This window comes from Dendrobates tinctorius, unplaced genomic scaffold (assembly GCF_039654945.1).
Source record: "Dendrobates tinctorius isolate UK_male_01 unplaced genomic scaffold, ASM3965494v1 ptg000003l, whole genome shotgun sequence".
In the NCBI taxonomy this organism is placed as follows: domain Eukaryota; kingdom Metazoa; phylum Chordata; class Amphibia; order Anura; family Dendrobatidae; genus Dendrobates; species Dendrobates tinctorius.
The window spans coordinates 42,164,414-42,191,632 of record NW_027361671.1 but is presented as its reverse complement, the minus strand read 5'-3'; the positions used below and the strand labels follow the sequence as shown (position 1 = coordinate 42,191,632).

Below are 27,219 nucleotides of genomic sequence, written 5' to 3'. Positions count from 1 at the left end.
TGGTCCAAGCGTTCCAGGAGTTTAGAGATGAAGGGAAGATTAGTATGAATTTTTATATAAATATAGATATATAGTGACGTAAAAAAAAAAGAAAAATTAGCAAATATTAAAAGAAAAAAACACTAACCTGATTTAAACAATACTTAATTTTATGATCACACATTCCCTTTAAAGGGGTCAAGTCTGCCAAAAAATCTAAACTGATATCATAATTTCATTCTTCCCTCCTTTCCAATGCAGAGCATTTTGTTTCCTCACAATCTGCACCATTTTTTGCATGTTAAAAATGCAAATTAAGTTGTCAAGTTACCAATTTGGTTGTCTTCAGTGTCAAAAGGACATGAACCTGAACCCATCTGTCACTGTCTCATCTGTATAGATAGTGTCCCAATGGTTCCAAGAGAGAAAATCCAGAGGTCATTGAGGGGAGGCACATGCTTCTGCCAAACACACAAGTAACATGCAGGACAAGAGCTGCTGCTTCTCTTTTGCAGCGTCCAGTGAAGTCTCTTCATTAATTTGGTGCATTGTTTGCTGTACATTTGCTAGAAATTAAAATCTATGGCTGCTACAGTTAGGTCCATATATATTTGGACAGAGACAACATTTTTCTAATTTTGGTTCTAGACATTACCACAATGCTTTTTAAACAGAACAATTCAGATGCAGTTGAAGTTCAGACTTTCAGCTTTCATTTGAGGGTATCCACATTAAAATTGGATGAAGGATTTAGGAGTTTCAGCTCCTTATCATGTGCCACCCGGTTTTTAAAGGGACCAAAAGTAATTGGACAATTGACTCCCAGACTATTTCATGGACAGGTGTGGGCAATCCCATGAATGATGTTGGATACAAGTCCATTTACACATAGCATAATAATTCAGCAGTTTTTTATAGGCGTGGCCCACATATCTGATGTATCCTCAGCATGTCTTACCTTTGCCACAAGTTACGATTATTGCAATAGTTGTACGGAAGCTAGCTGATCTGATCAGGTCCATCATATGTAAATCTGTGCATGTTCAGGTTTTATGCATTTAGGATTCTGCATCACTTAGAAGAACCCGTATATATAATATATACTAGCATTGTAGTAGCAGATGTGCCATTTTACTTAACTGATTGAGAATGGTGGGGGAGGTTTTAAGAAAGTTAGAAATGGAAAAGCTTGATGATAATTCAGAGTAATCCCTCAAATATTGATACGCCCTGAACCATGCATGTTTAAGAAGACAGAGCATGTCTAGTATCACACCCCATTTTAGGTGTAGCACATTGTATCAGTTTCTCCTGTGCTGTTCCTTTAAAAGGTCATATTTGTTTCCTGTAATTGGCTAAGTATGTGGCCATAACTGAAATACTGAAATAGCGTCTTACAGTATTGAGTTTACACACTGCGCTAGATTCCCTTAACAATGTGAAAAATGAGGATGAATGAACTCATGGAGATAAACGTCCAATACTGCGAAGACACCATCACATGTTTCTCAACGCAGTGATTCTAGAGCTAAGCCCCCATCCCTTATGGGAAATATGTAAAAATATGCAAAACACAAGCCGCAGACACACCATCACATGTTTTGTTTCTCAACGCAAGCAATAACTAGCCAGGTCTTTCCCCAGGAAGGAACAACCACGGGAAGGGCAGTCTCCAATGAAGGAAACCACCTATGCCAAAACATGGTATCCATCCACAGACAGCTGTTTCGGGGTATTGCCCCTCATCAGTGTGGAGTAGAAAAGACCTGGCTAGTCATTGCTTGCGTTGAGAAACATGTGATGGTGTCTCCGCGGCTTGTGTTTTGCAGATTCCCTTAACAAGACCGATTAATTTAGGATCTATACTGGCCTCCTTTCTCTTTCAATCAGACCTGCATATTTTCCAGTATAGAACAGTATCTTTCTTTTTAAGGAACAGCCTGATGCAATGTACAGAGCATCTCTGGATTGAATTATCTTTTACTGACATAATCAGTCACTGGAAACCATCAATGTCCACACTGGTTAAAAATAGACAGAGCTGTAGCCCAGTACATTATGGCTCTTACTGTGAATATCCTGAAGGCTCGCAATTCTTTGCCACCTTTAACCTTTTGAAGTCCGAGTGGGATTGTGAGACAGGCTGTTATTTAAACATCTGTGATTGTGCAGGATCTCTCTGGAGCTCTGTTACTCATTTCCTCGCACAGGAACACAGATATGCTGTTTGCTTTCAAGCGAGGACCCGGCAGCTAAGAAATTGGTATGGCAATGTATTGCCCCTCTTGTGATTGTATATCAGGCACATTATTCTTATAAAAAATGGCATTGTGACATTTTGTATATTCCGTGCAGGAAATGTTAGATGCCCACGGGCAATATTTTACATGATGAAGTGACGGGATACGAAAATTAAATTGTGGTCTAAAGGTTTTACTCAGCAAATATATACTGTACTATAGATGACCAAAGTGACCCACTAAAGAAGCAGTCACCTTTGAGCAGGTGATATTGTTCATCATGTACTTTCATTTTACTTGTCCTTTCATGACCAGCATATAATTTTGCACTTATGTATTAATTATATTGACCACTGTGTCCGCTAGCGGGCGCTGTGTGGATGTCCCAGGAGAGTGAATGAATGGCAGAATACTCCATGACCGTTATGTGTCTCAAGGTGGGTGGCCTTGAGATGGAGACTTATGTGTGTTGATCAGCAATGATATTGCTGAGGTGTTGTTTCAATGTGTCAGGGAGAAGTCTCCAGGTAACTGGGGAGGCGGTCTGACACAGTTACCTACAAACCCACCCATGGGGTGTGTTTGAGAACGTTGTGATAAAAGTGTGTGAATGGTTCAAGGACCTGTGATGAGGTCATAGCCATGTGACCCGGTGGGCGTGGCTATGGACCGTATATGGTGGCCAGGGTAGGTCACATGTGTTGAATGCTGGGACCGGGTTGGTCCAGTGTGGAAGGTCCCGCTGAGATGGGGCTGTCTTCCTGACAGCAAGGAGCGCTGTGTTGAATGGCTGCACGTGCCTGATTATTCCTAGGAGGGAATGGACGTCTGCAGCATGATGAAGGAACCATGCGGTTACCCTGACGTGGGTGAGATAGCTGAGGCTAGAAAGCCTGTGTATGCATAACCTGTAGGACTACAGGGTAACAGAGCTGAACTCTGTCATGGACGCTATGCTGTTAAGTGAACTTTATGTTGCTGTTATGTGTTTATGCTGCTGAATAAACCGCATGGATTGTTATGATTTTATGGAAAACCTGTGCCGGATCTGATTTTGTGGCTACTGAGCGAGTATCCCCTGCTTGAATGACAGCGCTACCTCACAATATATACGTTACTTTCATCATTCAAGGCCTGAAATGTCGCCTTATAGAGGTTGTCCGGCCTTAGGTTACAAGCCTGAAGTCAACCTATGTGGCTGTAGACTGGTGAATCCTCACATCACGGATACGGATACTTGGTTTTGTAATTATTTAAAAAAAAATAAATCTGATAATTGTGACATACGTTTGTGTTCAGCCCCCTGTTGTCTGATACCGCTAAATAAAATTCGTAGTGACTAATTGCCTGCAGACGTCACATATTAATAAACAATCCACCTGTATGTAATTTATTTTCATTATAACTACAACTATTCTGTGAAAGTCTCAGAGGTTTGTTTGAGAGCATTAGGGATCAAACAGCATCATAAAAACCAAGGAGCACACCAGACAGGTCAGTGTCAAATTTGTGGATTATATTAAAGCAAGGTTAGGTTGCAAAACAAATTGCCCAAGGTCTGAACATCTCATGGAGCACTGTTAGCTTCACCATACAAAAATTAACCAGTATGGCACAGCTGCAAACCTACCAAAACTTGGTCATCCACCTAAACTGACAACCCAAGGAGAGTACTAACATTAATTGGATAAGCAACCAAGAGGCCCATGGTCAATCTGGAGGATCTACAGAGATCCACACCTTCAATAGGAGAATCTGTCCACAGGATGACCATTAGTCGTATGCTCCACAAATTGTCCTTTATTGAAGAGTGACTAGAATAATGCCATTTTTTTTTAAGCAAGCCGTAAGAAACCCTGCAAAAAGCCATGTAGGGGACATAGCTAGTATGTGGAGGAACAAGGTGCTATGGTCAGATGGGTCCAAAGTAGTACTTTTTCAGCAAAATGCATAACACTATGTGAGTTAGAAAACTTACAATTCACATCACTCTGAAAACACCATCCCCACTGTCAAACATGGTGGTAGAAGCATCATGCTGTGGGGATGTTTTCTACAGCAGGGACAGGGAAATTGGTCAGAGTTGATGGGAAAATGGATAGAGTTGAATATAGGGCATCTCTGCAGCAAAACCTTTTAAAGGCTGCAAAAGACTTGAGTATAGAACGTAGGGTCGCCTTCCAGCAGGACAACAACCTTAAACATACTGCAAGAGTTACAATAGAAAGGTTTAGATTTAAGCATATTCATGTGCTTGAATGGTTCAAAGTCCAGACCTTAGTCCCATTGAGAATCTGTGGCAAGACTTGAAAATTGCTTTTCACAGATGTCTCCAGCCAATCTCATTGAGCTAGAGCTAGTTTGCAAAGAATGGGCAATTTTTTAGCCTCTAGATGTGCAAATCTAACATAAATACTCCAAAAGACTTGCAGCAATAATTTCTATAATAATTGCAAGGTATTAACTTAGGAGGCTGAATACAAATGCAATTTTTAAATTTTTATTTTTAAAATATTTAGAAAATCATGCATCATTTTCTTTACATACACACTTCTTTGTATTTGTTTAATTTGTTTATCATACAAAAAAGCCCAATAAAATACACTTAAGTTTGTGGGTGTAAAGTAAAAAAAAAATGTGGAAAAGTACACGGGTATGAATACTTTTTCAAAGCCCTGTGTATGTGACCACAAACCCTTTACACAATAGCATCATGTGATACAGTTGTTCCATAAAGGATTTACTGGCAACAAAATGCTCACTTCCCTTTTATTTAGATTTTTTCTGAATATTCATGACACGTATCTATATTTAGCATTTGTCCAACAAAATGTGACACCTTTTCTGCCACTCTAAAGGAAACATAATTAAGAATATAATTACTACTACGTTTTATTACACCAACAAGTGTTACCATTTTGTCAGATGCTTGACGATGACATCCTCACCACTCAACAAAAACTCTCCCTGATGAGGAATTCATGGGAGGATGATGAATCAGTCTATAACAGTATGTATACCATCATTAAGAACAGACTAAAAGTCCATTAGCACTGCACAAATATCATGAACAAGCTCGTTCACAATCCTCTTGCAGGCAAAAAAGCCCGCCATTCATAAGGTGCTTATTCGTCGGATTAAGTAATCTTCTGGTTTGCTCACAAGATCGTTGTTCTCGGCAGTACCATCGTCCTTTGTAAACATGACTTGTGCTGCCAAGATCCAATGGCTGCCTTTGCCCATTGAATGATCTAAAACCTGGGTGCGTCTTATAGTCCAGTGCATCTTATAGTCCAAAAAATATGGTACTTTGTACAAGTGAAATAAGTATTGAACATGTCACCAATTTTCTTAGTAAATGTATTTCTATGGTGCATTTGACATGAAATTCTCCCCAGATGTCGGTAGCAACCTATCCAATCCACACAGGCAATGAAATCAAACTATACAGTAGATGTAAATAAATTAAGTTATATGTACCTTAATTTACGCTGGTAAATTTATAAGCTTCATGTGTCACTTTACATAGCATTAGAATGCCTTTACATATTCCCTTGGCTCTGAGATTTTTTTTTTTGATACATTGTACTTTTGTTTATAGTAAATATCGGTTGATATGTTTAGATTTAACGAAACAAAAATGTGATTTTTTTCGAAAAATGTAAAAGTAATTGCACTTTTCAAACTTTTAGTTTGTCTGCCTTTAAACAGATTGTCAAACCATATGAAATGGTTAATTCTTGACATTTTCCATATGTTTACTATATGTTGGCATCATTATTTTAATGCGCATTTATTTTTGTTATTTTTATTATTTATTAGACTGATACAAGTCTAGCAGAAATTTTTTTTCAGTTTTCAAGGGACTTTCAGAAATCTATTTTTATGAGCCAGTTTAGTTCTCAAGTGCCTTTTGAAGGGCATTTGTATTAACACCTCCCACCAAGTTACACTATTTTAAGAGCCACACCACTTATCACTCAAGTGACTGGAGAAGAAATTAGGACAAGAATGATTCAAGAAAGGGAAACCAACATGGAGGCCCAATTGTTGTTGTAGTCTGTAATGAAAAGGGATTCGTGACCTGCGATGAATGATATACCATTGCAAAGTAGAACGTGAGAGGGATGATCATTAGGTGGCTGTCCCTTATCAAGAGGAAAATGGAAAGAACGAGTGTGGACGTTCTGGGAATCTGTAAATTGCGCTTTATTGTATTTGGGGACTTTGTCTCAGATGACTACACCATTTATTATTTGGGTAACACGACAGAGGAAAAAAGGGGTTTGCTTTTGTTACCAACACAAGCATTACAAAATGCATGGTTAACAGCCGCGGATGGATCGTGATTCCACCCGTGGCTGTTAGGGGCATAAGTCAGCTGTTCAAAACAGCTGACGTGCCTGGAAAGATGTGGGCTCAGCGCCGGAGCCCTCATCAATGTGAGAGACATGACATGTGCAGTACATGTATGGTGCATCTTTTGAAAGGGTTAATGGCTATTGTCTTTTATTTTTTCCAATGTCTCAAATTACTGGCAGAACTCAAGGTAGACATGTCACATTAATGGGTGCGTGTTGACAATGACTTATATGCTTTTATTTGCTGGCAGCAATTAATCACTTAATTATGTATTGAATTTTAGTTAGGAAAAAGCAATATTTGGCAGTTATGTAATATATATAACCACGTGGTCAAAATTGTTGGTACCCCTCGTTAAATGACTGAAAGACCCACAATGGTGACAGAAATTACTTGAATCTGACAAAAGTGATAATAAATCAAAAATCTATGAAAATGAACAAATGAAAATCAGACATTGCTTTTCAACCATGCTACCACAGAATTAAAAAAAAAAAAAAATAAAACTCATTAACTAGGCCTGGACAGAAATGATGGTACCCTTAACTTAATATTTTGTTGCACAACCTTTTGAGGCAATCACACGATTCCTGTAACTGTCAATGAGACATCTGCACCTCTCGACAAGTATTTTGAGGGGTACCAACAATTCTGACCACGTACAGTACAGACCAAAAGTTTTGATATCCCTTCTCATTCAAAGAGTTTTCTTTATTTTCATGTCTATGAAAATTGTAGATTCACTCTGAAGGCATCAAAACTATGAATTAACACATGAGGAATTATATTTAACAAAAAAGTGTGAAACAACTGAAAATATGTCTTATATTCTAGGTTCTTCAAAGTAGCCACCTTTTGCTTTGATTACTGCTTTGCACACTCTTGGCATTCTCTTGATGAGCTTCAAGAGGTTGTCACCGGAAATGGTCTTCCAACAGTCTTGAAGGAGTTCCCAGAGATGCTTAGCACTTGTTGGCCCTTTTGCCTTCACTCTGCGGTCCAGCTCACCCCAAACCATCTCGATTGGGTTCCGGTCTGGTGACTGTGGAGGCCAGGTCATCTGGCGTAGCACCCCATCACTCCTTCTTGGTCAAATAGCCCTTACACAGCCTCACTACCGGAACTACCGCCTCACCAACACCGGAGCTGCTGCTACCCCCCAACCTACTGTCCTCTTCCCTCTGTCATTGTTAGTTTTACTGTAAGTGATATATGTAATTTGTATGTAACCCCTTCTCATGTACAGCACCATGGAGTCAATGGTGCTATATAAATAATAATAATAACCCCCGTGTTTATTAGCAAAATAAACAAAATTTTTGCTGTTTGCAATAAAACAATATCTCAACACCACTAAGGCCTCTTTCACACATCAGTTTTTTGCCGTCAGGCGCGATCCGGCCTTTTTTTGTAAAACCAGATCCTGCCAAATGCAATGCCGGATCCAGTTTTTCCCCATTGACTTGCATTAGCGCCGGATCGCGCCGGATGGCCATGCGTTTCATCCGTTTTTTGCCAGATCCAGCTACTTGTCTCATTCCGGCGTCTGGAAAAAACGGCTACTGTAACATTTTTTTGTCTCCGGCGTAAAAGCCGGAAGCGCCGGATCCGACGCTTCCGGCTTTTTGCCACAATGAAAGTCTATGGGCGCCGGAATGCGCCGGATCCAGAAAAAGACGGATCCAGCCACCGGATCCGTTTTTTTAAGTCTGCGCATGCTCAGATCCAATTGGCCAGCCCCCAGGAAACAGATATAACCTGCTAGATGGATCCGGCAGAAAAACGGATCCGTTTCTACAGTTCTCCAAAATTTATGCCGTATCTGTTTTTTCTAAAAATAGCCGGTTCCTGCCTGACGGCAAAAAACTGATGTGTGAAAGTAGCCTAATACAACAAGTTGTTTCTTCAAATTTAAGATCAAATGCCACTTTTATTGCCAAATGAAGTCTCCGAATTTTTCAAACCCTTCATGACAAGGGTCTTTAGTATTTACTAGAGTGCTTTACAACTGTTATGACCTGCTGCAATAGTGAAGTACACCAGAAACCAGCTTCTGGCAGTGTTCATGATGAATCTTAGCCCATTCCTCATGGACAGTGGTTTCTTATTCACTCATTCTTGGGCTGCATCCTTCAACAACCTTTTTCAAATCTCAATTATTTTTTTTTTTTTTTGGGGGGGGGGGAATCCAGTCATAAGACTGACAGCCTTTCCAGAATCTTCCAGGTCTTCTCAAAATTGAATGTTTTTAGACAGACAGTAGGAAGTCTAGTTCACAGGATTAAAGTTGAAGACATTTTGGTTATTCTACCTGGATGTGCCAGGAAAGTACAGAAATGTATATGGTTCCTAGCTAGTTGAGATTGATCTATGTCCTGTAGATGGAGGAATACTAAAGCACTCTAGAGGCATTTTGAAGCATGGTACTACTTCTAAACTTCCCTTACATGGGAGTCATTTATTTAGCAGATGGATAACATATCACTACCCCTGACCTCTATTTCGAGTGAGAGTTGTGAAGCCCTCATACACACAAAATAGTCACCTGGTTTCTCTATAATTGGCAGCTTGGGACAATTTTGCGCTAAAGTGGGCCACAAACCTGAAATGTTACTTGTCAATTTAATATCTGATATATAAGTAATGATTATATATTATCAAAGTACACAATATAGAATGTTCTAGAACATTACAACTAAAGGTTTAGCAGATGCTCCTGTATGTCCCAGCTATTTCAGAATAATAAGATTAAATAATTAAATCAATTTGCAGTGTGTAAAGTAAAGAAAGTAAAGACATTTTTTATGTTGAGTAAGGGGCAAATATACATTATTTACTTGGTGAATTTGATGTAAATTATCTGTGATGGACACCGTGAAGAGATGATTATTTTCTGCTTGCTGAGTAAATAGTCATGTTTATCTGAAATTGTCTTGAAGACAAAGCAAACCATGCCTTAGAATGTCTAATGTTGATTTATGTCACTTGTGATAGGATTCATGCAGAGGATGAGAATAATGTTCTTCACCTCTAGGTATTCATGTTGTTCCATTGTTGTGTAATTTCAGTTGTAATATAATGAACCTTCCTCAAAGTGTCTATTAAACTTCAGGCATCTTATCAGTTCAGTATGTCCCCATTTGCCCCTAAAGGCTCCAATTGCTACTTATAAAATTTACTTTTGGCCTCATAAACTTATTAAATGTCAAAAACTATAAAAATGTGTTATTGGTTGATAGAAGCCATTAAACAAATAATTTAAGGCGAGGCCTTCAGCTTTAGTTTTCTCTTAGTAGTAGTAGCTGCTGCACACAGATCTCAAATATACAGAAGTGAAGCTTTTTAGCTAAAATTTTATTAAACTTAAACCTGGATGAAGAAAGAATCATGTGGTGCCAGAGAAAACTGAATGGCGTAGACAGTTAGGAGGTGTAAACCATTTTCAAATTGCCTCCTCTGCTGTCCTTAAAATCCAATTCTGCTGTTAGTACTCTGATTTACTGTTAAGTTTTGATGATGAATTCGGTCGAAATTTGATCTATCAAGTTCTCTCTAATTCAGCTACAAAATTTGAATCATATTGCTGGTAATAGCCATTTATTATACTCTGAGGTTTCTCCAGACCACAGAGCATAAGAAAACATTGTTTTCTTGCCTTCAACCTGTCCTAGCTCCACAGCTCCCTATCCAATCCTTCCCTTGCTCACTTCTTCCCCTAGGCTGTAATTTTTTCTTTTGTTTCCAGCCTTCCTCATTTTTCAACATCGAGTAGCCCTCTCACAACCTCTTGACTTCACATGAAGTCCACACCAGAGGCACTGAAGAGCAGACCAGAGCTAGAGGGAAAACTTTAGCCAATGGAGGACCGGATGGGTTGCTGAGACCTCCATACAGTTGAGGGGCAGGGGGATTATGTTTTGTTTTTAAATTTAGAACACCCTTTTGCCCCTAAAAAGAATCTACCGTGTTTCCCCGAAAGTAAGACCCTGTCTTACATTAATTTTACCCCAAAAAGTCCCACCCTGTCTTATTTTCGGGGGAGGTCTTACATTAGCCGAAAAAAAATGACAATTTCTTTTTAACCAATAAATTAACATTTATTAACATGCTGTTATACCCCATAACAGTGCCGTATCCCACTGCACACAGCCCCACACCCCATAACAGTGCCGTATCCCACTGCACACAGCCCCACACCCCATAACAGTGCCGTATCCCACTGCACACAGCCCCACACCCCATAACAGTGCCGTATCCCACTGCACACAGCCCCACACCCCATAACAGTGCCGTATCCCACTGCACACAGCCCCATACCCTATACAGTACATGTTTCCCTACTTGGTTTTTAAATGCTGGACGTTTTCCTCTGCGGTGCGGCTATGGGTGCGGAAGGCCTGTGCTGCAGGGAACGCTGTGCCAATCAGCAGGGAAACAGCGGTGACGTGGGGCTGGGGCGGCCAATTACAGCCCGAGCTGCTGGACCAATCAGTGCTCGAGCCGGGGGCCAGCGGTGACGTGGGGAACAGGGGCGGCCAATGAGCTGTTGAGCTGGGCGGATTGCGGGGTTAACACGGCGAGTTAACCCCATGAGCGCTGGACCCGCCCAGCTGCACCTGAGGACACCTCTGGAGCCTGGGGACCCAATGGGGGACAGCGGCGGCCCAAAGGTAAGGGCCTTACATTTAACAGCGACCCCCAACCCTGCCTTACATTCGGGGGAGGCCTTACATTGAAGGACCCCCCCGTAACCCCCACCCTGTCTTACTTTCGGGGGGTCCTACTTTCGGGGAAACACGGTAGTAAATCGATTCTGTCCAATCTAAATTTTTTTGTGAAATATGAAGTGAATTCCATTCATTTTGAATCTGAGGTACAATAAAAACTCCTTCCTTTATTTTTGCTTCATTCAACCTTGGAGATTTATCAATGAGATACTTAAATACATTTGCATTTTTATCCATTGCCTTTACAAAGTTCTTCATTAGGTCCAACTTGATATGCAATGGTTGTAACAAAATCTTACGTGGGTAAAAAAGCAGGATATTTTTACTCTCTGGTTAAAGTGAATGTTGGAGAGGCAAGTCTTCTTTACTATAGTGACATTCTCTTTCACAACTGTCCCAATACACAGAAAGCAGCAGTACTTTATGTATCCACCTTGGAGACCAGTTAAGAGTGCAACCACCACCATGGTTTCTATCATGTGGAGTGCATAACCAACTGGAATTGAAGGTAACGCATTGCCATTCTGCAGCAAGACGGCTTCTAGGCTTGTTTTGGACGAATCGAGGAAGAGCCTCCATTCCTTTCGATTATGATTTGTCTTTAGAGCTTTCGTTAAACTGTTGATGTTGCCGCATACCACAAGATCGCCCTCCATGAGGAATTATTGGACAAGATCTGTATCACGGTTGCCGAACAAACAAATCTGATCATCGCATTCTAGGAGATTCCAAAGCTATGACCTGAAACCCAAGAGATCAGCCTAACTCTTGGGCAGATCCAAATAGCTAACAAGATTGTTCAGTTCACTTTGTGTTATAAGGTGTGATTTAGTTGAGGTTGCTGACAGAAAGTCTGGGTCATGACAAGAAGATTTTTCATGACACCATGTGCCATTCTTCACTTGACTCGACTGAAAATGTTTCTGGTGCTTTTGGCAGCAGCAGTTCTTCTGTATGTGGTACTCGTTGTATTGCAGATGGAATGTTTAGATACTGTAAAGTCCACTTCTTCTTTCTTGAAACTAATGTGGGGTAGCATACAGAAATGGCAATTGTTAGTGGGACCTGTTGATTTTCTCCAGATCATTGGGACTTGAAAAGGCATAGATTACCATGCAATCACTGAGTAATATGTCATGCACATCCATTATAGCATATGTATGGAGCCAAACTCTTGTCCTCATTTCCTATTCTCCAGCCAAAATACAGGTAGTAGGCTTTCCTTGTCATGGTAGTCAAGTTTCACCTTTGTGATGCAAAAGTGACTTCTCCCCATATGTAGTAAACACTATCCACTTTGTTAATGCAAAAATGAGGCATATCTTAAAAAAAAAAAAAAAAAAAAAACTATAGAAACATGTCAATATGCTAAGACACTAATCTAAGAAATCCTAAAACTGTCTACCTTTAACAGAGAGCATTTATAAAAGTAAATGACGCAACTGCACTTAGGATTATGTAATTAGAGCTGAGTTGGCGTTTTTGATTGGTCATCCTAGGATGGTAGAATGCTGAAGGCTCAATAGACTAAATAGATGATGTAATAGACGAGCTACTAACAAGGCAATAATGATGATGAAATAATAAAGATACAATATTTCCAGGACGTCCCCCTGACAGCACCATGGAGGACGTCCTCCTCCTCCTTACAGGGACAGGAAAGCACACGAGAGGTTAAAAGGCCCCGTCCCACCCCCTTTCCCTCAGTGTCTTTCCTGTCCCTGCAAGGAGGGACATAGTCTGCTCCTCTCGTATCTAAGCAGACAGCGGGTCAGCCCGACAGAGTGGGAACTAAACAAAGAAATCTTCCATCAGCTTTGTCGGCGTTGGGGGACCCCCAGTATAGACCTGTTTGCAAACCGGAAGAACTCAAAGGTCGCCAGATTCTACTCCTTGAACCCAGCAGACCACCCGGACGGAGTAGATGCCTTGAGCCAGGCCTGGATGGAACCCCTCTTGTATGCATTCCCACCACTGGCGCTGATACTGGCGGTAATCAGGAAGATCTGCGATGACCGTGCGTCGGTGATATTAATAGTGCCATACTGGCCAAAGAGAAGCTGGTTTCTGCTGCTAGGAGCCATGGCAGTAGGAAACCCAGTCGAGCTACCCCTGAAGGGAGATGTTATCCACCAGGGGCCGATTCGCCATCCAGACCCAGCAAGGCTACGCCTCTCGGCATGGATTCTGAAAGGGACATCCTGAGAGCAAAGGGCTTATCTGAGCAGGTCATATCCACTCTACTAGCCAGCAGGAAACCGGTAACATCCGCAATCTACAGGAAAATATGGAAGAGATTTTGCCTGGAAGGTGGCAGGTCCGACCTCTCGGCAGGTACCCCTGACCTCCCTAGTGTCCTAGACTTTCTGCAGTCGGGATATAATAAGGGGCTTAAACCCAGCACGTTAAAGGTCCAGATTTCGTCTTTGAGCGCCTTCTTCGACTACCCTTTAGCCTCCCATCCTTGGGTGGTAAGATTCATAAAGGCCACGCAGCGTCTTCGCCCCACAATTAGGCAGCTCACCCCGCCCTGGGACCTCGGCCTGGTACTCAGATCTTTATGTAGGGACCCCTACATGCCTAGTGATAGAATGTCCATTTTGACTCTCTCGAAAGACTGCTTTCCTCGTAGCCATCACCACGGCCAAAAGAATAGGGGAGAGCCAGGCCCTGTCCACCAAGGATCCATATCTCCAGATAAGAGACGATCATATAACCTTAAGATTAGATCCGGCTTTTATCCCCAAGGTAGCCTCTTACAAGAATATAAATCAGGAGATAGTGCTACCATCCTTCTGCAGCAATCCCCGCAATGAGAAAGAACAGAGTCTCCACTCCCTAGACGTAAGACGGGCAGTTGTAAGCTATCTAGAGGCCACCAATGACTGGCATATTGACTCAAACCTGTTCATACTCTTCGGGGGTAAAAATAGGGGGAGAAAAGCCTCTAAGGCGTCCATCGCAAGATGGATCACATCAGTAATTTCAGACGCCTACCAGTCGGAAGGCGCCAACCCACCAGATACCTTAAGGGCCCACTCTACTAGGGCAGTTTCAGCCTCCTGGGCCGAGCGCGCAGGCGCCTCAGTCGAGCAGATTTGTTGAGCGGCAACCTGGGCCAGCCTGAATACATTTTGCAAGCACTACAAACTTGACGTGCTATCAGGCCAACATACCGCATTTGGGAGAAAAGTTCTCCAGGCGGTGATCCCACCCTGAGGAGGTGCTTTGGTACTCTCCATGGTGCTGTCAGGGGGACGTCCTGGAAAATAGGTATTAGACCTACCGGTAATGATGTTTCCAGGAGTCCATCCTGACAGCACGGGTAGTTCCCTCCCGGATAGGTTATGTTAAGTTATGTCATATGATGTAATATGATGATACCATTAAAAGAGTTATAGCATTATCCACGCTGTGGTCCTTGTTAAGTCACTGAGGGAAAGGGGGTGGGACGGGGCCTTTTAACCTCTCATGTGCTTTCCTGTCCCTGTAAGGAGAAGGAGGACGTCCTCCATGGTGCTGTCAGGATGGACTCCTGGAAACATCATTACCGGTAGGTCTAATACCTATTTTCTATAAGCCTGCATTAAAGGTGTCATAACTAATTACAATCTCCTGGATCTTGAAAATTACTGACAATCAGCAAATCAAGCTTCATGTTTGTTTTCAGCAACACAATATTAGTTAAGTTTTAAGGCCGGTTAACGCTGATCGTGCTCTGGCGACCTGGGCCGTTTTTCGATCGCTGGTCTCCCGCTGCCCAGCGCGCATCGCTGTGTGTGACAGCGATCAGCGCCGCTGGTTGCTAATGTAAACATCGGGTATCCAGGAGCCGCGGCTCCTGGATACCCGATGTTTACATTAGAAACCAGCGTTTAGCGTCGCTGGTCCTGATCGCTGGAGCTGTCTAACGATGTGCCAGCGATCCCATCATGTCAGATCGTTGGTGGGATCGCTGGGACATCGTTTAGTGTGTCGGGGCCTTAACTGTTTTTGTCTCTGAGCCAATTTGGCTGTAGAACAGTGTTACTAGTGTTTCATGCAGTAATAGTCTCAAATTATATTACATTAATGTTAAACAATCATTTGTGAAAACAGTATTTTAATCTGAGGGACCAGTGTACACGTTTGTTCTAATCCCGCTCTAAAACTCCAAGCTTTAAACCAAACACTCTTAGGCTAAGTGCACACAATGTCATTTTTAGATTCCTGCCTCAGAAACCGCCTGAAAAATCTATAAAAAAAATTCTAAAGAATATAAGCAATTCTAAATAAAAAATTATTTTTGAGTTTCTTTTAACAACTTCAAGTATCTAAAAAGTCTAAGTGGTAAAGGACGTGACATGTTCATTCTGGCATTTTACCCTTGGAAGACCCTCTTTATGTTAAAATGGAAAGTTGAAAAGACACCCTTAAGATAACTTTTTTTTCAGCGTTGTGTTGTAGTTTTTGCTTAAACTGCTAGTTATTGTTTTTTTTTCCACTCAATTGAAAAATGAAAAGACAGTGAAGACTTCACAAAAACTAAAGGAAAATAGTCCATAAAACCACTGATGGCTAAGGCAGTCAGAAAAAGGCTGAAGAAAAGATTGGAAAAACAACACAAAGGATGGTTCAGGAAAATAAACTCCAGAGTTTCTGACGTGTCTTCTACTTGAAAAACTTGTCAGATTCACCTTTGTTTAAATGACTGTGTGCACATACCCTAAAGTAAGACTTTCTGCCTCTAGTGACACTACATGATGGAGATACCATTAAACTAACCAACCTTAGAGATGTCCAGGTAAAGGTACTCGGCCCCATCAACTTTAGTGGAGGTGAGCTACAATACCAAACACACTGTTGTGGACTAAAGCAGACATGCTTTTCTAATATAGTACAACCCCTTTATGTGACTATATATTAAGAGTTGTAACTGGAGTGGTGAAACCACTGTGCTGTGTTCCGGGAAGAGCCTATAGGCATGACAGCTGACCCCCAAGTGGCAGGAAGCCCAGAATGAAAGTTCAACTGGTACTGGCAGGGACGGCTGATATACAGACTGGCACTGGCAGGTGCAGACAGGTACGGCTGAAATACAGGCAGGCACTGGCAGCTCCAGGCATGTGCAGGCAGGTACGACTGGTATACAGATCGGCAGGTGCAGGCAGGTACGGATGGCATACAGGTTGGTACTGCAGGTAGTGGAAGATAAACTAGAACATGGGACCCTTATGTAAGCAAGCATGTAACTAACAAAGTGGACATGGTTGGGGACACTTTAAGATGGGGCGCACTGTCTCTTTAAGAAGGAGGGAGCGCACACCCAAAGCACAATACCCTAGGAACTGCGTGCCGTGCACAGACCCCGGGCAGGAGGAGGAGGAACTGCAGGATGAGGACTGCGGCGGTGAGCGAGTCGGCGTTCTTGCTTGGGGGAGTGTGCAGGGCGCTGGCGCTTCAATAGTAATGATTTTAATTGAATAATGGTGACTGATGTTTTTCTTGGGACTAAAACTCATTATAACCATGTAATTCTTTAAACTATTTTTTTGAGTTTATCTTTATATGATTACTCATTGCTTTAGTGCTGCTGAGATATTGTTGCAATTTATATGAGAAAGGTATTCTACATTCCTGAAATATAGTAAAACAATAAGTACAATTATTTTCATCGTTTTGCGTCTAAAAGCCTCATAACTTATCAAAGTACAAATAAAGGGCCACCAATGAATCGCTGTTAATAATGATTCTAATTATTGGTTCACCTAATGCCATGCTGAAATTATGTTTAATGCCACATGCTAATTGTATTTTGCATGTTCAGCCTGTCACTTTCATGACTCGACCATACCTTTTTTTTTTCAGAAACATTTTGTATTAATAGAGTGCAAAAATAATCGAGACTTGCAAGACACATTCAAATGTTAATTTCCAATTTCATCAAGCACTACATTAATGTCTCTGATGGTGCCATTCTCTTTCACACCTCTGGAGGTGAATGAAATGCGGGCCTTTAAAGTGAAGTCTGATAACCAGCGTATGGCAACTCCAATTAGCTTCACTTTGCCCTGAAGTGCATCACAAACAGTAACAAGGTCTCCTAGGACCACTACTTTTGCAGGCTCCATAGTCATTTTTCCTCATTAGTTCCTTTCAATTGGCACTAATGCCATGTACCAAACATCTGAGTGATAGACAACAAAAAAACATGAAGACGAAGAAAGAAAAAAACTTTGCCTGTTCTACATACAATTATTTTCCATAATTTAAGTCTCTCTTGAATTCTTTTTATAGTTTAGAAGACGACATTTCTTTATTCTATTAACCTTTCCACCTTGTGGAAGTCATAGAACTTTTTAGTATGGCACTCTAGTGTTTTTTTTTTTTTCATAAGCATGTTCAAGCATACAATATGAAGAAAGTGATGTTCATGTCATAATCACTATGCTTTTTTTGTGGTTTTAATAACCTGTAACTATGTGACTCATTCACTTCCAAGAACTAAGTCTTTGGAAATTAACTTGATGTCTAAGAAATAAATATAGCAAGTCCAAAAGTAGCCTTAGGCTACTGGTAGCATAAACAGTACACAGTAGGCACAATGCTATGAATGCAAGTGTAGGAGGTACCTGGAGTACCCTGAGGAAACACACACAAACACGTGGAGAACATGCGAACTCCTTACAGATGTTGTCTTTAATGGGAGTTGAATCCAGGACCCCAGTGTTGCAAGGATTCAGTGCTAATCACTAAGCCATTGTGCTATTTTATGTGGACACATGGGTAATAACACCAATACTAACCATTTTATGGCAGAAGTCCTGCTTTTATCAGCAGTTTTCCTCTGCAGGCTCCACCTCTGAGGGACATTCAAACTTCCATGCAAAGCTGTCCGAGCTTGGACCACAATGAGCAGACTAGCCACGGGTCTCCCTACGTGAGAGTGACCGCTTTATAGAAATGTATGAAGCTGGATTGCTCGGGTAAGAAGGCCAGTCGGCATTGCCGTTCAATTTCAGACCGATTTGCACGCTTGTCTGAATGTACCGTATTGTCAGTTTTCTCTGACCTCAGATTTAGGAAAGGTAAATATTTTCTGCTATGCTGTCTCCCATAAACTGCAAGCATTGAGAAAAAGGAGTAGACTCTCTTCCTTTCTATTCCCATTATTGTTGCTGTGAATCCAGCACTTGGGTCGGTTAAACACCTTCTCGACCCAACAGCAGCATCTCTTCATGTGTTTGCCATGTGTTTGCTCATCATGCTGGCAAGTTTAAGATCTCAAATGCAGGCTTCACGTGACAAAAGTCATGATGTAACTCTTTTTGAGTCACACTTCAAGTTAAATCAAATAATCACAAGGTGTTCGGGCAGTTACATGGATTCCCATTAACTACTATAGACAACGAGTTGTAAGTTGTGTGCAGTTGCAGTGAATTGTATATATACACACATTTTTTGTTTGTATTGTGCTATCAATCTATCGGTGGTTAATTATTTCTCATTACAAAGTTGAGCACAAATATAAAAGGATTTGTCAGCATTGTAGAGGCACAGTACATGTGGACATGTTGTAAAATGTAAGCTAACTAATGTATTTTAGACATGAAAGCTAGTAAGTTCAAACTTTTATTTTTTGCATTTTTTACTTTTAGGTAAATAAGTGAAGTGATGATGTCCCTCTTGGATATCCACATATGTTTATATGTCTGCAGCGCCCCATAAGGCTTTGTCTAGTATTGCAGCTTAAATTATGAACCTTCATGTGTCTGAGCTCGGTATGACACACAGTCCAAGGTCTAGCGTATAGTTGTAGTTTTTTCTCTTTTAAGGTTTACTGTCATTTGTTGGCATGTTCTATCAGTTCCTAAGTGGTAAATTGAAAATGCTGCTCACTGCAGGCATATTTTTTTTCTAAACTTGGTTGTCACAACTAAAATGAAAGAAAAAAAGAAAATCTGTCATTTGCTCTAAACTTTAATTCACCAATGTACAAGGTGTAATAGGATTTTTATTTTTTGGGTGAAAATCCTCTTTAGTGTTTGATTTAAAATGGCTAACCCCTGAAAGTAAAAGTAGTCAAAATACTTGTGATGCCAAAACCATGATCTTGTATTAAATTGCCTGTTATAACAAAACAATGGTTCCCGACCAAATCTTGTTTGACTAAATGCAAAATTGTTTCTAAAATTTTTTTGGGCAGAATCTAGGGTATGCTGAACCATTCCATATTAATCTGTTTATTCCAAGTCTTAATTCTGCAAAAATAACTGCAACTAACACAACTTCCTTTCCTCAAAGCCATGAGAAGACTCTTTGAAGATGAACTTTCAGTGTTAATCACAACTTGGGTACATTGATGTTCCACCAGGACAGCGCACCGCTTCTAAATGCATGCTGTTCATGACCTTTGCTACGAGCGGGAGTCTCTGAAAAGTATGTTAATGTGATGTCTAGTAGCATGATGGTAGCAGAGCTGAGATCCCGAGGTCTCGTCCTTCAAAAGCCTCCACTTTCCTTGCTTTTATTTTTGACATCTATAACATTTCAATCTGATGGCAAAGGGAAACAATACCGGGAGGGAAATGTATCAATCAATCAAGCTGTTTTACAGAGTGTTATGAAAAGGTTTTGGTAATTTGACAGCAGCCGGATGAGTGTTACAGTTAAATTAGGTTTTAAAAAAAATTTCTTGCAGAAAGTTGCTTTCAGAACATCCGCGCTCAGTATAGTGGAGGGGTGAAAACTTTGTTTTTATTATTTAAACACAACTTAATTTAAATTGCCATAAAATTATATTTTATCACATAAGGAGAAAAAGCTTATATTGTTAAAATGTTATACTACGTTATATAATATAGTTAACGGCATAAAATTATTTGCCCACTGTCACGTTAAACGCTTCTTTTCACAAATTACAGTATTTTTCATAATACTTAGCATGTGTTTTTTGAAAGGTAGATAAATTATAGAATGATGTACATTAATATTGGATTATTCAGCAAGCATATCTCGGGTCTCGTTCCAGCATTGCCATCATACTACCTCCATCATGCATCAATTGCTCTTAATTTTTTTCCGTTGTGACATTCACCTTAATGGCACATTTCTTCCAGATATGAACTGTAAGGGCTTGTGCACTCGACCGTAATAAGTGGACGAGTAATATCTGTTGTTTGGACGGATAACACTCGTACCTATGTTATTTTGTGGGGATGTACATGTGTCCCATTTTTTTCCTTGGACAGAGTTGGTATTGAGGAAAAATCGCAGTGTGCACGAGTTGCCTCCAATAATCGGAATACACTCGGACATTCGATGGGTTTGTTGACAACATCGGGCCACACTTTTAATGACATCCGAGCGCGGTCCAATTTTCATAGACACAGTAAAGGGAGAAGATGGAGATTGAGATTTTTCTTTCAGTCTCCACATCCTAGAAAATCGGATCACACTCTGATCAAAGTCTGATCAGCATAATCAATCTCGGATGAGAGAAAATCTGAAGTATGATTCAAGCCTGACTGATGAACTTCTGCTCGATTTTGTCACCAGCCAAGATTTAGTAGTGTGGTCATCACCTACTTAGTACCTGCTTTTTGACCCATGCAGTTATAAAGTGTAATATTACTGCATTCATTTTGTTGTAGATGCTATTTATTCTTGTACTGATCAAGACAAATAGTCTGAGGTCATCTCTGTAATGTCCACCATGCTGTATGTCATAAGGGTTCTGTGGTTGAACTTTGAGGTAGACTGTGTCTTTTGCCTGCAACCAGCAATCTTGAAATACTTTGTATAGGAACTATGTTGGGTCCAGAACAGGACAAGCGTTACTGAATAAACTGCTTTTTAACCCTTTCAGATCATTTCTGATTCCCATGAAACTAAATAGGCCTCTTGTGTAGCGTGTTGTACTGAACTGCCTTCTAGTATAATGTGCTTTTCAAACTTTGCATTGATTAAACTCTTCTTGCTGAACAGTATTTTTTTCACACCTTCATTTCTATCTGACTGCCCACAAGTGACATTCAAAGGTCCCTGCAAGTCAAATCTACAACTTCTTCAGATGATTTTCCTGAAATGTTGACAGCAGTCTTTTTGACAGCTTGCCTAATTTAATAATTCTGTCAATTCAATTTGTCAGGATAAAATAAATGGCTTTTAGAAGGAGTTGTATAGAGTGTGTGTGTGTGTATATATATATATGTATGTGTGTGTATATATATATATATATATATATATATATATATATATTGTGAGGTAGCGCTGTCATTCAAGGTTGGGGGACATTCGCTTGGCAGCGAATAAGTCACATCCAGCACGGGTTTTCATAAAGCAGTGTAATCATGCGGTTTATTTCAGCTTCATAAACCGTCACAGCAACATAAAACAGCATACAGTCAGCATTGCGTCCATTACAGAGTTCAGCTCTGTTATCCTTGCATCACACAAATTATGAACTGTTCAATGCGCAGGCTTTCTAGCCACCAAGTTACCTTACCCACGTCAGGGTTGCCTCGTGCTGTTTCACCATGCTGCGCGTTTATTCCCTCCAGGGATCTAACAGGCACACATCGCCATTACACACAGCGTCCACATGTGCTGTCAGGCAGGAAGCCCTATGTCAGCGGGACCTTCCTCTCTGGACCAATCGGGTCCCTGCATTCACCCCCATGTGACCAGACCTCAGGTACCTTATATGGTCCATAATCACACCAACAGGTGATCACATGGCTATGACCTCACCCAAGGTCCTATTGCAGACAACCACACACAGGCTTCCCTAACACATTGTAACAGAACGTACTAGTCAGCAGTACCTCTGCTGATCATTATGATCTTTCAGTATCCTACACCTATCAGGGCAATGTAAATGTTTATACGGCTGTCCTGGGACACCCACACAGCGCCCCCTAGCGGACACAGTGGTCACTGCACCACAATATATATATATATATATATATATATATATATATATATACATACATACATACATACATACATACATACACATTCTATACAACTCCTTCTGAAAGCTATATATTTTATCCTGGCAAAATGAATATATACACAGTAGTAATTCTCTTTTTAATCATAGCACAAAGCCAGTTTCGTTTAGTAATGCAGCTCTCATACGGAAGTGAAGAGATTTGGTTCTGTATTTGGAAGAAAGCTGCCATGTTTTTACATCATAGACAACTTATCTAAGGCTGAATTTAGACCTGAAAATCTAGCATTTTTCATGGTGTATTTTTTTTTGTCTTTATATATTATCTTTTACCTTTCTTTCGTTGTGCAATGGGAAAAAGATGTGTTTTTTTGTGATGATGCCATTTTTTATTTTTTTAAATCTGGATGCAGCATACTGTGTATTTGGTTTTGGCTCTGACATTTTCTTTAGAGCTTAAAAAAAAATACCAGAAATATAATATTGGAAAAAATGACAGTAAATGGTAAAGCCAATAAATAGAAAACATAATTAATCCCTTCACAAACTTGTTTTACACCGTTTTTTTTTGTTTTTTGCGCCCCTTCTTCCCAGAGCCATAATTTTTTATTTTTCCATCAATATGGCGACATGAGGGCTTGTTTTTTTTGCATGATTAGTTGTACTCTTTAACAACATCATTGATTTTACCTTGTAGTATACTGGAAAACGGGAAAAAAATTCCAAGTTAGGTGAAATTGCAAAAAAAGTAACATTACCACAATTGTTTTTTTTGTTTTTTTTTTAACCATGTTCACCAGGTCATTACAAGTTCGCAGATAACATACATGTATAGGTTCTTTTTTATTAAAGTGGTAAAATAAGTCCAAAGTTTGTAAGAAAAAAAAATGGTGCCATTTTTCGAGACTTGTGTTACACCTAGCAAATCAGCAATGAGAAGCAACCAGGGTCTTAGCAACCCATCAGCTCCCTGTGGAATGTGACGGGCACCGATGGGTGGGGGTATGTGTTGTGCTTTTGGTGCGCTTGTGTTAAATGCTTCTGCATTTAACATGTTAACAGCTGCGCGTGGTTCGCTTATCAAATCCACTGTCATTAGTCAGGAAAGATACAGGCGAGTGCCAGGACACGACCTATGACTTACCGATCTTTCATGGGTCGTGATGGGGTTAAACATACCATTAAAAAGTAACTAGATAAAAATGAAATTCACAAAGACATGTATACACGTACAAGGGGGTAATGTATAAAGGCCTGTGCAACGACTTTGTGCAAATACCCCCCAATGATGCATTTATACAGGATAATAACACATTTAATCTTCAGATACATTTCTCATGGAAGACCAGTAAGGGGCAGCTCTTTTCCATGTCACTGTGTCCATTTCTAGTTTTTAATGCTGTCCTAAAGATTTTAAAGAAGACATACTGTGCATGTTTGCATTTTTTGTGAATGATCTGTATTGCACTTGAAACATGTGGCTTTTATTTTCTATTTGTGGCTGTTGAGCAGATCTAAACCCTGGGCGGTGAAATCTTCAGCTCTCTGGAGAGTCAGGACAGGGTTATGTATCAAAGTAATAACTGAGCAATTTATTGTTCCATATGTTTTATAACAGAGACTTAAGTGTGAACGGAATAGTTGGTGCATCGCTCTCTATTATGTGATTTACTGTAACGTTTGCAAAAACAAATCTGTATACTGTGTGTAGGTTATATACAAATCGCAGGTTCAGATTTATGTCCAGAATTCTTTAATCATGTAGAGTAGAAAGTTTATTAAATATCATCTGTTAGTTCGTCAATGAATTAAAATATGGCAAAAAAAATCAAAAGTTTGAATATTATTCATTATATTAAAAATATATATATTGCTCTCCTAAAGTGCAGGCTCTCCATGAGCTCTGGATACTAGCTAAACGCTGAATCTGTGCTTTTTTTAATTTTATTTTTAAGTTTAATAGGCTTGAGGGGGGCCGGTTCCTGAGACCCCCACCATTCACTCAGTGGACTCCTAAATGGTCTGTTTTCTGTTGAATCTGTACTCTGCTCTGTGTGTGGCTCAGAGAAGATCTGGGCGCTCCTGTATTCTGAAACACACTGTTCAATTCAGTGATCATTTGGGGTCTCAAGACTCGGACTCCCCACAAATGTGCAGGCAATTATAAAGTGCCAGCCAAATTTGAAAAGCAGCCTCAAGCTATAGTTTCTTTAAAGGGTGTGTCCCATCGTCTGGATGAAAATTTTGCCACCTACTGCAATTAACCTCATTATGACCTATGACGTATAGGTATGTCATAGGTCACCTCCCCCTGTTTGTTGCAGGCGATGCAGTGATTCACCCGCGGTTGTTAACATTTTAAATGCTGCTGTCAATCTCTGACAGCTGCATTTGACACGCACGCAATGGAAGTGCATCACTAATCCAACTTATTGGCCATCCTATCAAATGATCGCGGGGCGCCGATGGGTTGGCATGACAACCGTGCATCTGCAGGAGACCCCCGTGCTTGTCATTGCCAATCTATTAACGCCGTCCCATGGCTGAAGTTCATGGCAGATGATCCATTTCTGCTACACACAACAGGGCTGAAGCACTGCTATGTGTAGCACATCAAAAGATTGCTGCTGCAAGTCTCCTACTATTGAAGCAAGTAAAAACTGTAAAAAATAAAAGTTCCAGTCACCCCCTTTTGCCTTATTAAAAATAAAACAAAAAAATACATATTTGGTATTTCCGAATTGTCTGCTCTATCAAAATAAAAGTTAATCCAATCGCTAAACAATAAACTAAAAAATAAAGTAAACAACAGAATTACATTTCTATGGTCGCCACAACATTGCAATAACAGGCGATCAAAAGATTGTATGAACCCAAAATGGTTTAGATAAAATCCATTTTCCTTTTGTTCAAATCACCTGTGAAGACCGAATGCATTGCTAAAAAAATAAATTTCCATATCAATAGCTTCTCCCAGAAGAGGAAAATAAAGGACATATGTACGTCCCCCTATATTCCCTTGTTCATCGTTATGAATCGGTAACTCTTTTGAAAAGACCTGGAGACAGAGCAAGTGGTGTGGTGCTATAGATAAATGCTACCAGATGAGCTGTGCCAGGGTTAGAGCTAGCCTCCAGATCATGCCTATCTCTGCACGACCAAGGTGTCCTTCATAGACACCTAACAGGGTTCTCTGACTTCTAAAAAATGTTTTTTCAAAAGGCAGAGAACGTTCTAAAATAATACATGATGGTATACTCTCCTGCTCGGTGGTCACAGTCAGGCAAGGAGGTGATGATTTCTCATTCTTTGCTCACCTGACCAATGAGGCCTTTGATTGACTGCAGCGGTCAGGTGACTGGATGCACTTTCGGTCGTGTCAGATTCAAATCATCTGTGTTCTGCGACCATTCAGAGGTCAGATAATCAAAGAACAGGATGTCATTATCTTCTAGCCTAGCAAAGGCAACCAGCGGGACCTTTTCTAGAGCCAATGGGGTTAGAGATGATAATTATGCCCCTTTTATTATTTTATATCAATCCTTACCATTAAAACATTTTTTTGTAAGTGTGACAACTGCCTAAAGATTAATTCAATATAGAAACTGAAGATCCCGCCCCATAAGGGGGAAGGAAGTGATTTTACGGTTTCACAGGCAAGTCATTCAGCCAGCCACTGATAAGGGAGCAAGTTCCCCCAAAAGAGTTGTCTGTAGATGGGAGTCTCGCTTGATTAATATCTGTAGTCATGTTTCAAAGCTTGTTAAAGGGTCAAAATAGATTTGTTACCTTTAGAGAGGAGCGAACCCAAACTGTAAAGTGTCCCAGTGTCCGATGCTGAACTCCGAACATGGACTTCTCCCGGAATTGATTGTTTTCTAGCTCCAAAGTTCGGGTCTCTATTGTTTTCAATGGGGTTTGAGTTCTTGTTCAGGTACAGTTCTGGTACCCGAACCGAACTTTAGACTTCAGTTTGGTCGAACCCGAACTTCCATGGGTCTTCTCATCCCTACTTAACTTTTAATGGGTGGCAAGATCTAAAACCCAAGGAGAGTCGGTCTTTGCACCAAAATGTCCGCTACCTATTGTATCTTCTGGCTTGGCAAGAATTGTGAAATATTTGATTGTTAATTGTTTCCTGGTAAACTGTTTTCCTTGTTCAAGGGGTTGTCCACTTTTATTTTCCTAATGAAATCAATGTATTTTGAGTTATAAATCTTTTTTTGCATTTGGCTTTCATTGCATCATTAGCCTGCTATAGTCTCTGTGTTGCACTTTCCATTGCTGGCTTCTGAATGAGTTAACTAAGAATCTGTCAGTGAGCTGTTCTGACAGTAGAGATGTAACTTTTTTTAACGTTTGTTGGTTTGTTTTTAGTTCCTTTCTGCTGATTTATGACCACAGACCACATTAAAGTTGAATGTGCAAGGAAACAAAGTTTGTTATAGCATAACAATGGAAAATTGTTAATGAAACTAACTTGCAAAAATGAGCTTTAATTTAAAATACATTTATTTACGTAAAAAAAACAAGTCTCCTTGGGGTTCTGCACTCTGTGCAACAGTCATGATTGAAGGGTTCCCATCCTTAGTGATGGACCTTCCCTGAGGATCTTTAAATCAGAAGGGAGGACGCGTTAGTCACAGGAGGAGCTGCTGCCTTCTGTGAACATCAGATTGGGGACAGCAGTAACCTCGGGAAATGAGAGGAGCCTTATAAAACTCTTCAAGTGGAAGGGTTTAGGGAAATAGCAGCACGTTATCCAGTCCCTTTCTCCGGTAGGCATCGGGGTGATTTAGTAGTTGGAAAAATAATGATAATCACAGTGTTATATGACAATATCCTAATAAGAATCTGCTCCGTTATTTTTTTTCTATGTGGCATATAATTCTCCTGTCTTCCAAAATGCTTGTTTTCTGCTTTCTGAAGCTGCGAATAAATGTTAATCATTTCCCAGCATTTATTATTTCGTCCCTCT

At 40.4% G+C, this 27,219-nt stretch overlaps 1 protein-coding gene across 2 annotated transcripts in view; it reads left to right on the top strand.

The window, feature by feature from the left end:
* Window positions 1-27,219, top strand: part of FBXL17 (F-box and leucine rich repeat protein 17) — a 1,016,894-nt gene that overhangs the window by 567,746 nt on the left and 421,929 nt on the right. The gene's annotated exons all lie outside the window — the stretch shown is intronic.